A 14,121-nucleotide genomic window follows, 5' to 3' on the forward strand; every position below is an offset into this window, starting at 1 on the left:
ATCTTACAAAAGATTAGTTGATGCGAAAGAAAACGAAAATCACCAAATTGTTCACCGAGCGGAAGATGGTCCGGTCACTGCACATATCTTTAGTGTTACTTCTCCATCTTTTTTAGTGTCAATATTACAATGACCCTTACAATATAACAAAACAAAAATTTTAAGAACATCAAAATATTGATATTTTTCTTTTAATAAAAATAATAACTATTAAAATTTAGAAAGTAGACGTCATATAGTATTAACGGTATTGAGTTAACTATAAAAATACTAATACAGTTGAACCTGTCTATCTCGATTCTTACGGAAACGAGAAAAAGTTCGGGATAGACAGGTTTCGAGATATAGAGGTAAACACAGTAAACAGTAATAGGTTTGATTGGAAGTACAGTACGGTATTTTATTAATACAGTAGTAAGTACAGTACATAACTGTATTAGGTATAAAAACATTTCGACATGTATTAACAAAAATAGTTTGTCGATAGTTTAATGCCTGACTTTCTTTAACCAATAAGACGTAGCCTAAGCAAAACTCTTAGCCAATCGCGAAAAGCAGCGTTAATTGTAATTACTGTATGTACTGTATTGCAAGAGATGAATTCTCAACTGCAATTTATGCTATCAAAATGGAGTCGCTGAGCTTTGAATCTGTAATTGACACTTCAGTCCACAATTTGAGATATAGGGGTTTTGGGAGAAAATTATTTGAGATAAACATGGAAAATATATTGAATTTAAGCCGAAAATTCAGGGAAGAAAATAAATTTCGAGATAGAGGTTTTCGAGATAAATATGTTTGAGATAAGTTCAACTGCATTATTTATAAATATCTTATATAAAACTTCAATTATTCATATTAAAAGTTATATATAATTTAACTAAATGTTAAGTAGAAATAAATATAAAATTATCTATTTTTAAATGTAATATTGATGTAAATGATATGACGTGTTATAAATTTTATTAAATGAAATTAGCCGCACCTAAATCTAAATATAATACGAGATTTATTTTATTATAATTAAGAACGTATTTTTAATGTAACGTAATATATGATATGATATAAATGAAAGTGATTATTACTCTAAAAACTATTTTCTTAAAATATTTTTATTTACGTAAATTTTACAATTTTATAACATGTAAGATACATTTATATTATTATTTATTTATTACAAGTGTTTAGTGCAATTAGCCTAATTCAAAGATAAATTGCATAAATATATAGGCCTATTTTATATTTTAAAAAATGGCATTATTTTCTCTTCTAATGTGCTTTTAATTAAATTAACTTTTGACTGCACTAAGAAATGCAGTCAAAAGTTAATTTAATTAATACTATGATTACAAATGTATCGTAATATAAATATCGATATGCTCCTAGCATTAATGTATTGTATAGTAATGTATGAAAAACGTAATTTTCTTTAAGAAAATTAAAATATTTAAAATTTATACATTATTATTTATGGATATTAATTCATAAAAAGTGAATTTTAAATATGTAAAAATTTATAATTAAAATTATACTCTTGAATTTGTATAGAGCTGTATAGCTTTCGTTAATGTTCAACACAATTTTTGATAACATCTTATAAATGTTATATTACTTTTTTGCATATTTATATGCTTTATTACTTTGATAATTGTAGATATAATATGGATCTATAAAAAATGTAACTAGATTACTAGAGCAAAATTTATATAATTTTATATAAATAATGCATTGCATAAAGTTGATAGGTTGATAGATATGCGTAATGAAAACTGCGCTTAATATTAAAATAATCTAGTTATTTAAAAAGTGGTATAAGCAATTAATAAGCTTTTATCAAGCAATTTAAATTTTAATATTAAAAGAGAGAGAAAAATATATGGAGGAACAATTCACAAATCAATAATAAATTTAATTCTTTATGAATTGAATGAAATTCTACGCATTTCTTGAATTAAAAATTCATGTTGATGTAGATATCGTTTTATGATAATATGATGTCACTATATAGTTTATATATCATAGAAAATATAGGCCCTATATCTAAACTACACACTAAAAACAAACACTGTACTATTTATACCTTTTGCTTATTTAGTTATCGATCATAGAATTTATAAAAATGAAATTATAACTTGTAATTATAACTTTTTTCTTCATCTTTAGTGAAATTATATTATAATATAAATTATGTAATACACAAATTTATAGAATAATAATAATAATTAGATTTATATAATTTATATAGCATATATAGTTCATAGGCATACAAGCTAATTATAAAAAATAAGAATTAGTCGAGGATCTAATATGCATAAAATATTGAACTAAAATTTTTCCAACTCTGAATGATACCGTTAGTTATCCAAATAAAATTTTTATTTAAAAAGTTATTTAATATTTTGATATAGAAAAACGCAAGATAATAAATTGAATGAAATGAAATAAAGAACAATATAAACAGTTTGCAGGCAACAAGAAAATGTTGGTTATTGTCATGATTTCTGACTTCTGATGCAACTTATGTAAACATATTTTAAACCTATACATTATATATTTATTTATTTTATTTATATACAATGACATATCTACAAATCTTAGTTTTTGTACATCTAATTATAGCTAAATACATTTTTTTCTTTGTATAAGAGATCATTAGGATCTATTATATGCTAATGAATAGATCCTAATAATGGCAGGTTTCTGTAATTTATATGACTGAAAACTGAAAATTCTTTTATATATTTTTACATAAATTTTGATTTTAGAACAGTTATTTTTAATGGTCATCTCCAGCTACTAAAAAAGATCTTAGGTTCCGACTCTCAACCTTTGTTGTTTTTGAAATACAGTAACAATAAAAAACATATAGCCCATATGTTAAAAATTATAATAGTTATTAATTTAAATAGCTAACAATTAATTCAAAGATAAGTATTAATATTTACAATAACTCATTACATATTAATTCAATATTTATCAATTTTCTAATATAATTAAGATTGGAGTGTCTAAATTTTGATAATAGTTTTAATGAAACAAAGCTTCTATTTGAAATTTATCTTAATAATTTAAAATAATAAATCGAATGTTAAATAATGATAAATATGTTTTCATAAATATGTATATTAAGCATATGAAATCAAAATACGCATGATAGCCATTATTTTCTCTTTGTTGTCTTTTCTTATAAAGTTACACTTTATTAAATATTCTTTATGCGTTAACGTTAAGTGAGTATATTTAATATGCATAAACTCTCGATTATCCGGGATAAATGAGAAAAATGTCTTTCTAGGTAATCTGGTATCTGGTCAACAGAACAGTTAAATTTTTAAAGAAACGTAAAAAGAACGAGCAATTATTTGTTTTTTAATATGCGTTGTTAGGCTGCAATTGTTAAACACATTTTTTTAATTTATTGAATTTAAAATATATGCTCTTTACCCAAATTAGTAGTGCTTTTTCCCCCTGTACATCATACTTTTCCTGTTACAATAGAGTTGTTCCGGCTCTATCTAACTTCTTTCAGGAGAGAATTTTGAATTGAAATGACGTGACTTTTGATGCAAATCAAAAGTTCATATATAGTTAATCGGGCCTCCTGTCCCTAAGGTTTCCATATCTGTTCTCAGATTACATCTATCTAACTCCGTTCTCGAGATTAAGAAAGGACAGACAGTGGGAATTTATAGGTATAAAACTTTTTCAAATTGCAGCCTAACAACGCATATTATCATGTTACATAAATTATCATAATAAACTGGACACTTCAGCAAAGCAGTAGTAGGCTTATATCATTCTTTATCACTTCCGCTCTCTTTCTTCTGATGAATATCCAGCAAAGCAAGAGTTATAAAAGAACTTTGAATAATTTAATGACTCATCCATAGGCATACTTTGTCATACCGGTTAATTCGCTTCCCGGTTATCCCGGACATCCCGAATAATCGAGATTACTGTATTCTGTTGTTTTGACAATATTAAGTGAAACAATTATCAAGTCAGTACAAAACATTTTTTCAGAGATATATCATGTTTATCGCATTTGAGAATAATTGTTATTACGAACATAAATCTTGTATTCATTGAATAGAAAGTAGGCCAGTTGTCATTTCCTGAGATTGAAAATTAACAATGCAAATTTTATAATATATTATTCTTTTTACTATGTATAATTATTTGTTCTAAACGGAGTTATTTCCTATGATAAAAATGAAATAAAAAAAACAGAATCTAACAATTGTGACGTAAGTCTATCTCGTTTCCGTTATCTAACAACTTTCTATCTTATTGACAGAGTGCATATTTTATTGTTCTTTTTCTTTTTTCTATATTCTAATTACGTCAAAGTATGTTGTGCCAAAATGTCATTAAGCTGCAAACACATGGTTTTTCGTTACTCAACAGATTAAAGTGGCATTTTTTTTTAACCGTCCAAATTTTAACCATTTCCGCTTTACTACCATAAAAAGAAAAAACAAAAAGCTAAGATAAAACATTCAACTCAATTTGTGACTATATATATAGGCCTATATAATGTATAAAATTAAAAACAATAATTTAATATTGTTTTTAATTCTATTGTAGAAATGTAGAATAATGTTACGCCTATTATGGTATATAAAATAGCACTCCAAATAGGAAAAACAAGCTTATTTAATTCCATTTATTAGAAATTAATTAATTATTAGTTATTAATAATGTAATAATAATGTATAACCAATTACTTTTAATACTACTAATAATAATAATTTAATGACTGGCATTTTTGAATTTATATGAGAAATGTGAACCTTTTTAAAATATTTTTTCAAAACAGTTTAATAGAAGAAAATAAATTATTAATAACTTCGAATAACATATATCTAAGCTTTTTATTTTAGATAACTTTTACTTAATCTAATAAAGTTAAGTAACATATGTCTAAGTATACGCTATAAAATGTTGGCTTTATACACCAAACTTTACTAATAAGAAATTAAATCAACATCGTATTTAGGTGTTGTTAATAATTTTTAATAGAAAGTTAACATCAAAAAAGATAGTTTTCTTTAATTCCTTTATTTATTAGATTGTTGTTAAATGTTCATCAATGCTTAGACAAGCAGACTTAATAAAAATGAAAGTTTTTCTTTTGTTATTTTTTTAACCCGGTTAACTATGATTTATTACAGCCTCAATCATATTCTGAAAGTCGCCTGCATTTGTAAAAAATTCAGTTCAACAATTTATATACTGAAAATTTTTAAAAAGATCAATTATTTGTTTTAAAATACATATTTTTAGTGTTAAGGCGTAAAACGTTTCGTTACTAAGTCAAATATTAGTTCGTAAAATTAATAGTTAACAACTAATTATCTAATTTACGTCAGATGAATTTTTTTTTTTTTTAAGTGTTTAAATATTGCTGGGTTGAATAAAATCAGTGTGACAATCTGAAACTTTAAGATTTCAATGAAGAATATAATTCGTGTCGCTGAAATTCTAATGACACTGTGCTGATTAGATTACAGATCATTACCTAAATATCAATTCTTCGTTTTTCTGATTCCAATATGATTTCATTTTTTAAAATATAATTTCTAGATAATATGCAAATTATATACATTTTTATATACAGAAAAATATTTATTTTAATTTAAAATATTTTTTTCTGAATATTAATTGCGTATATTATTTCCTTTTATGCAATAATATCTCAGAAAATTGTTGTTGTTTGTATTTAAAAATCGTAACAATTTCATCGTTTAAACTTTTCTGGAAAATTACTAATAAATTGAAAATCTATAAAAATTCCAATAGTAAATTTATTCTGGCGTGTTAAAATACTTATTATTAGAATAAAGTAAGTTTTTTTTCCTCCAAAACAAATACAAACCCCACAGCCACAGCCCGGAGTACTTTATTTTTCTATGGTGCCACTTTTACGAAATGCATTTCGGAACTTTTGCACAGATGCCCCTATATAATACATTAATTTGTATCACATATTTAAGATTTTCTTTAAAATTTTTGAACAGGAACCGCTGCGCGACTGACGAGAGACTTGGAAAGTTCTATATGTGATTTTTCTTTCTTTTTTTAATTCACTTCTGTAGGTAATATTGATTATCAACACGGCACGGGAAGGGGATTTAAAATGCACTTATTACACAATAAAATATATTTCATTTAAACCATTTATTCTAATATTTCCATCTAACTTATTTCATAATTGCTTAATTGAGATTATGTGGTATTAAGCTGACAAAAATATTTGGTAAAGTTTTCTAATAATCTTTAGAGAATTTCCAAATTGCTTAATAATCTTAAAATATTTTCTCACTTAATGAAACAAATTTTTATCCATTTTTGATTTCCCTTTCATGTGAAATGAAATTTATTGTTTGATATAGTAACTGGTTTTTCTCCTTTCTAAAGCAAAATTACACGATACTTTTGCTTACGTAATATTAAATATGGAAATGAAATAGCATTCTATGCAATTTATATTAGTCTATTACTCTTTATTTTATCTATATAACAATAAAATTCCAAAAATTATAAATTATTAATTAAATTATATAAAAAGTTCAATATTAAAATTAATCTGTAGAGATGCAAATAAATGATAATTGCATTATGAATTGTTTATATTAGTTAACCTAGCTACATAAATATAAAGGATTTGCATAAAACAAATTATAAATTAGGCACACTTAATTTATATGAGATATTAATAACAAACTTACATCTTTGTTATTAATATCATACACAAAACACGATTTATTACATAACTATATTTCAATATCACAAGCAATTTACTACTAACTTGTTAGATAATAAAATAATTAAATAAATGACATAATTAATCATATTATTTTCTTTGTGTGATTTATTATTTTATTTTTTATTCACTTCACTTTTTCATTCGCCTGGTATTTAAAATAACGAAGCTTGATGTTTTATAAAATTTACTATATTATTAAATAGGTCTAATATTAATAATAAGTAAGGTTGGAAAACATACATAGTACAATTATGGTATTATATCATATATAAGATTCATTTGAAAACTCTACTCTTTAAACAAATGCTTATGAAATAAATTTTGTTAAACATCTTTTAATTTAAAAAATATTTGTAAAATTATTTATAATAGTTTATAACCGAAATTAATTAATTTTCAAAATTCTGTGATCTTTTTGAAAATCCTATGTCAGGTTAAGTGAAAGGAGTGTACAGATGACGTGTACTGTACAGTACGTTTAAGTCAATTAGGATGGATTAGATTTCAGATATATCTGTAACCAGTGACGCACTCAGGATTTAATCTTGGGGGAGACGAGTTAAACGGATAAAAATATTTTATTTATAAAAAATAAAATTTGAATACTATGCTATCGCGTCATATAGTTACAGTCGCGATCCAAAAAACCCAGAGGGACTAACTCAAAATTAAAACTATTTCATTTAAATAGTTTTAATTTTGAGTCAGTCCTTACTTGCCAATAAAAGATACTTATTAATTAATAAGTATCTTTTATTGGCACATGTTCGAATGCTTCGTTTCGTAAATAAAAGTCTGCAATTTGTGAAAATGAGAACAATTATTGATTAATCTACTGCAGTTAAGATAAAAGTACCTAAAAAGAAAGCACTGGAACTCTCAAAATGTAGTTTGAAGTTTCATTTCTTGGGGGGAAAAACAATTTACTAAATTCTATTTTATTAATTTATTAATACAGTGGAACCTCGGTATACGACCTTAATCAGTTCCTGATGTTTGGACTTATACCGAATAGGACGTATACCAAACCAACCTTTCCCATAAGAAGTAATGTAAAAATGATTAATCCGTTCTCATGTAAAAAAAAAAACCTCCTCTTGATATGGTATATTAATGGGGTTGTAAAATAATTGAAACACTGAGCACATTAATAAAAAAATAAATTTTATTATAGATTTTTAAAATTATTACAGTAATAATCGCAAATAATTGCTTCTGTTACGCTGTCGCCAGCACACTGTTCTTCAGTTATCCAAAGCAAAAGCAATTTCTCAGCATGATCTAATGTCTCCGATCTCTGTTTAGAAATTTGTTTAACCTCTTTCGCAACGTTAGCAGATTTAATGATGTCTTTATTTTTCACGATTGTCGATATCGTCGTTCTTGGAATACAGTATGCAACAGTTACATCTCGAACACCCATGCCACCTTCATATTTCTCAATCTCTTTTTTCAGTTCCATTGTGATTCTAGTCATTTTTTTAGTTTTCTGTTGCTTTTCATTTGCATTTTTGCAATTCATGATTAATAAAAAGTTTTACTTACAAATTAAAATCAGAAGAAATTTATAGACCGTGGCACCGCGAACGTCTAGTCTGGTCTAGAACACCGATAGTGCTACTTGTTCATAGATGGCGCGTATAATTGAATTAAGTCGTATACCGAGCAAAATTTGTTTCGTCCAAACAGGACGTATTCCGAATTGGACGTATTCTAAAGCAGACGTATACCGAGGTACTGTACCACTGTATATCGAAAAAAGAAAACAATTTAAATAATAAATATTAAATGAAATTATTAATTAAATAAGTTATAACCTAATTAAGTTCGTACAATATTCGAAGTATTCGGGTATTCGAGATCCGGTTAATATTCGAATTCGACAAAAGTGATATTCGTCCATCTGTAGTTTAAATACAATAATACTGTATAATTCTTTTGAAAACAGATAAAATAAATTTATTTTAACCAGCAAATAATTAAATCTAATTAATATAAATATTAATAAATATTAATTTTAATATTAATTTAAACTAAAATTAATTTAAAATTAACTTAAATATTAATTTTTTGATCTACTTTTTTATTGGAATGATTTGTTAATTTTAAAAAAATACTTAATTAATAAGTAGGCATATGTTAATAAACACTGTATTTTTAAAATCGACGCACTTTAAAGCTGGTCTGCAATATTAATCAAATACGAAATGGTGGTGAAAAAAATAAAAAATTTATTACGATATTACAGCACAAGGATACATTATTAAAAAATAGTTTCGTCGGAAAATTGCAAAACTCAGTCTGGCAATTAATGCAAACTAAACAGAGATGGAAATGTTAGAGCTGGATTTACAATTTGCTAATAGGTAACACTTGCAGTGTAACTGTCCTTCAATGATCTAGCCTTAGACCAGGAACACACATGCGTAAAATTCGGCGTAAAATCTAGCATAAAACAGAAAGCGTAAAAATTTTTCTGAAATTTTGGCTGAAACAGAACTGAAAAAAGAGTAGAGCATGTCTCTACTTTTTACGCCATAAAATTTTTACGCCAAAATTTCTCCAATAAAGAGAAGTCTTTTCGTGACGTCAAAGTAGACACGTGGTTTTTATTCTAACAATGGCGGAAATGAGGGTTAACCCTATAATTGTGACGGTCTCGAAAAAACGAAAAATAAATGAAATAGAGGGGTTTATTGAATCCGTTCGACCACATCAGTGTCATGTATAAAGACACTGTATTTAAACAACATTTATGGATGGCTATAGATGCAAAATTTCAAATAACAGGTAGGTCTAGTAGAATCGATATATAGGCCTAGTATTTAGATCACACATTCTTTATTTGAATTCGGAATACAAGTGTATTAATTTAAATTTTCTATATTATAGCAGAGGAAGCAGAGAAAAAATGGAAGGTAGAAAGGGATAAATATATGAGAGGAAAAAATTAATAAAATTAGCACTGTTAGTGGCAGCGGTGTTTCCTATTCCGCCAGAATTTTTACGTATGTGTGTTCTGGCATAAAAGCGTAAAACAGAAACTGAACTGAAAGCTGATTTCTGATTGAGTTTTCTGCCACACAATTTTACGGATGTGTGTTCCTGGCCTAATTCTTATATTGTTTCTGTGAATTTATTAAATTAAAACAAGTTGAAACAAGCGTCAAAGTCAAGGGAAGCTTGTTTATCTTTATATGAACTTATATATATATATATATATATATATATATATATGTATATATGTTATATATATTTTTTGGACATTATTTAGAAGCGAAGTGCCTATAGCCTATTCACATTATTATTTTCAATGCTTGTCTTAATCGTAGAGGAAATTTTCGGAATTTTTTTATTTGTTATTTTTATTTTTGCATCTTTTTAGTTTTAGAGCGATTTTTGGTTTAACAAATGATGGTATAAATATATTTAAGGCTTTTATATGCATTGTCAAGAGGAAAAAAGGCTATGACTCGCTTTAGGGTGATATTCGCTGGTCTGGAACCTAATCCGCCTTATTAGCTAGTTATGCTAGTATCATTAAATATTATCAAGCTATTAATTTGATATAAAATCATATTTTATAATAATATAAATTGAAGAATAAATGAAAATAAAGAACATTGAATTTCCAAAAAGATTATAGTAAACAAATAGAAATTTTTTTTTATTAGGATATAAATAGGATTTGAATATATTTGATTTGTGGGAAAAAGATGGAGAGATTGAGCTTCTCATTTATCTAGCATGTTATTTATTACATATAAAAATATTCGAAATTCAAATCAGAAGTAAAGCGTACAAGTAGCTCATATGGTTCGAAAATCATCGACAATATTAACGACAATGATATTAGAAATAATTTATGTAAATTATTCAAATGAAATTAAAGTTACAGTTAATGTGTTATCAATTTAAGCATTATTTTGTTTGTTTAAAAGTTTGTTTAGATTTAGATCTATGTTCTGATTATTCCCTTGATTAACTTCAGTCATATATATATATAGATACGACATATTCTATTCTTCTATTTTATTACTCCAGATTAAAATTTATTCTATTTGCGTAGGAACATTTTCTGTTATTTTGTCTGAAATGTCATAATGTATATTCTGTATTGTTTAAACTAAACAATTCTCTATAAATAAATTTATTTATTACGTTTTAGATACGCTACTTCTAATATCGTTATTCTTCTAATTAACAAATAGTCTAAATATTGCATGTTTCAAATGATTGTAACACACGAAAATACATAAAATTATTTTGATTATTAGTCAAATACCTAATATTAACACGTTATACTCTAAAAATTTGTCTTTAAATTAATTTCATTATGAATGACGATAATAATATCGAAATTATTTGATAAAGTCATAAGTTACATTACCTTTGCGATTAATTTCGGATTTGTCTTTCTATTGTTTTAAATGAATGTGCTGCAAAATCTTATTTGACTATTAATATTGGCATTAACGTTTTACAACTTAGATTTAATAGAGTTACCATAATAGCTGAAAACAAAATATGGTCAGATTAGCATTAAAAGTACTCTGACAGCGAGGCAAAATATAAAAAAAGATTATTCATATTTTTCAGTCTAGTAAATGTAGGCATATAATATAAATTTTCAATTTACAGTTTCCTTTGAGGCACAAAATGTAATTTTAAATATAAGAAAACTATTTTACCACTTACAAGTTTGATAACAAGTACTATCTTAGATAGTACAGTAGAGAGTCGTTAATCCGAACCCCGGTAATCCGAATCGCCGGTTATCCGAACGATTTTCAGTCGGACTGTGTCGTGCTGAATCGAACGTTTTTGATACTAGATTTACTTCTAAAGTATAATTTTCATGTTTTTATATTCTTCAATATATTTATTTTGTTTGTACAAAATAAAGAAATAATTTTTATCGATACAATAGCCTCGATTATTATTATAAAAATTTTCGTTAGGCTTAAAATCGACGAAAATTCAACACGAAGCGACACGTAACGGAGAAAAATTCAACACGAAGCGACACGCAACGGAGAAAAATTTGAACACCGGACAGGTTAATATATTTTTTCGTACATAATCGGTTATCCGAACAAACCCTGTCCCCAATTGATTCGGATTAACGACTCTCTACTGTACTTGTTATCTAAGTGGTAAAATAACCATTAGTGTTACAATCGTCACAATGAATATTTGAACGCATGTTCTCTAAGCAATAGAGTCATTACATTTGCTTATTCATGTTGCCACCTAGCCGACAAATACAATAGTAATTATCGAAAATTTAGCACCTTTTGTCAGCTTTAGATCTAAGTGGTTATGATTTAACTATTAACTGCGCGAACAGTTAAAAAGTGAGGACATTTTGTTTATTTTTTCTAAGTCGGTACGGACACGGACAGAGCCTTTTAAGTACGGACGTATGGTAATCCTAGATTTAAACCAATGTTGTAGTTTTAACGTATTTTAATTTTAATGTTGACTCAGGATAATTCGCAAAATACTCTTATTACATTAAAGTTTTTATAAATAATAAAATATTTATTTTTATTAATACTAAAATAATATGATACTCCTTTATTTTTTGAAGATATCTATTTTTTCTCGAGTAGGCCTATTTAATAATAATTTATTCTTTTTTTCAATATCATATCTGATCATTTAAATAGCTCTATAAACGAACAGAAATCTTATCGAAATTTCAACAGATATTTCTGCTTATTTAGATACGATTAGATTTCATCTGTGAACTATAAGGCTCAAATGCATAGGCTAAGAATTCAGAGATAATTTATAACTAATAAATTAATTCGATTATCAAAAATTTATCAAATGGTGATAAGTAGTTTCTCATTTGTCTCAAATCAGGAACAAACGTTATAATGATTAACTAGGAAACATAACATTTTTAATATAAAAATAATATTTTTACTTAAAATGTCAGACACGTATTCATTTAAAGCAGGACTTGTATTAAGTTAGAATTTGGAAATATTAGTGAAATTAATTTGTTACATATTAAGAATTCTTTTTTTTATAAATACACGCAAACCTTATTTATTAAATAAGTTTTTCGTGCGTTCAAAAATAAAGCTTAGTAGAGTTTAAAATAGGCTATAGAATCGTCATGATTAATTTTATTGTCCAAATTCTTATTTAAAGATCTAAATCTTTATATACATGAAATTCCCTAGGAAGGTTATAATTAAATTGTAATTTACAATAAAATTTATTTAAATATATGATGAAATATTTAAGAAATAAAGATCAGTTCATTTTTTATATTGTTTTCAGACATTATTTTGAAAACCATAGACTCGGCTTGTTCGTAGAAGATTCTAGTCACTGTATATGAAAATCAGAATTTTACCAAATCCTTTACATTTAAAATATCTCTTAGTCTGCATTCAGTGGCGCGTTATAGCTTCATGGGCCCCAAGCGAATTTGAATTAGAGGAGCCCAAGTATAGTGTTGATTTCAGACAGTTTTCTTCAGGAGAAGTATTTTCTTATAAAAGATTGATTTGGGGCCCCTGTTAGTGGGGCCCCTGTTAGTGGGGCCCCACTAACAGGGTTTCTGTTCTTGCCTCTAACAGATAGTTTCTGTTCTTGCCTCTAGGATAACGCGCCATTGCTTGTATTGTTAGTTTAAAGTTTCCAAAGTAAACGAATTCGCCAGAAGTCGTAAACTTAATCGACTAAATGGTAAATGGACCATGTATGATGTAATCTGTGTAATTTTCGTATTAGTGAATTGTTTCTTCGATTAATATAAGCTTATAAATTAAATAAAATATTAATTTATGTAGCCGTTTGGGCATCAATGGCTTACATTAAAATATGTTTGGAAGTTAAAATTTTTTATCGTCTCCTATCGTAGGAAGTGTTTTTCAGCAGTGTATCCAGCAAGGATATTTTAACTATCCTCAATGACGCCTCTGACTCAGCTTTTTTTCCGCATAGTTAACCAAATTCTGCATAACTAATTAGTATGTTCGTTATTTCCGGTTCTTATTGTTTCTCAAATAGCACTGTTTATCTGTTGGTAAAGGCATTAATCACAACCCCTGAAATTTTCGGGGGGTGGTCCGTTCTAATTAAATGCGTGAATATAGTATTTGATGTTAACATCCAATTATATATTTAGGTGTGATATGACTTCAATTAACCACGAGAGCTTCCCGTTGTTATTAGATGCCGAATCTTCGATATTGAAAGTAGTTAAACTCTGGCACTAGAAGACACAAACAATGAATCTTCTAATGGAAGGTCTTTACACGAAAACACGTCTTAAGTTCATTGAACATTTCAGATAAATATTTTCAAAGATATCCGACCGTTACCATATA

Source organism: Centruroides vittatus, unplaced genomic scaffold (genome assembly GCF_030686945.1).
Source record: "Centruroides vittatus isolate TY-2023 unplaced genomic scaffold, ASM3068694v2 contig_357, whole genome shotgun sequence".
In the NCBI taxonomy this organism is placed as follows: Eukaryota; Metazoa; Arthropoda; class Arachnida; order Scorpiones; family Buthidae; genus Centruroides; species Centruroides vittatus.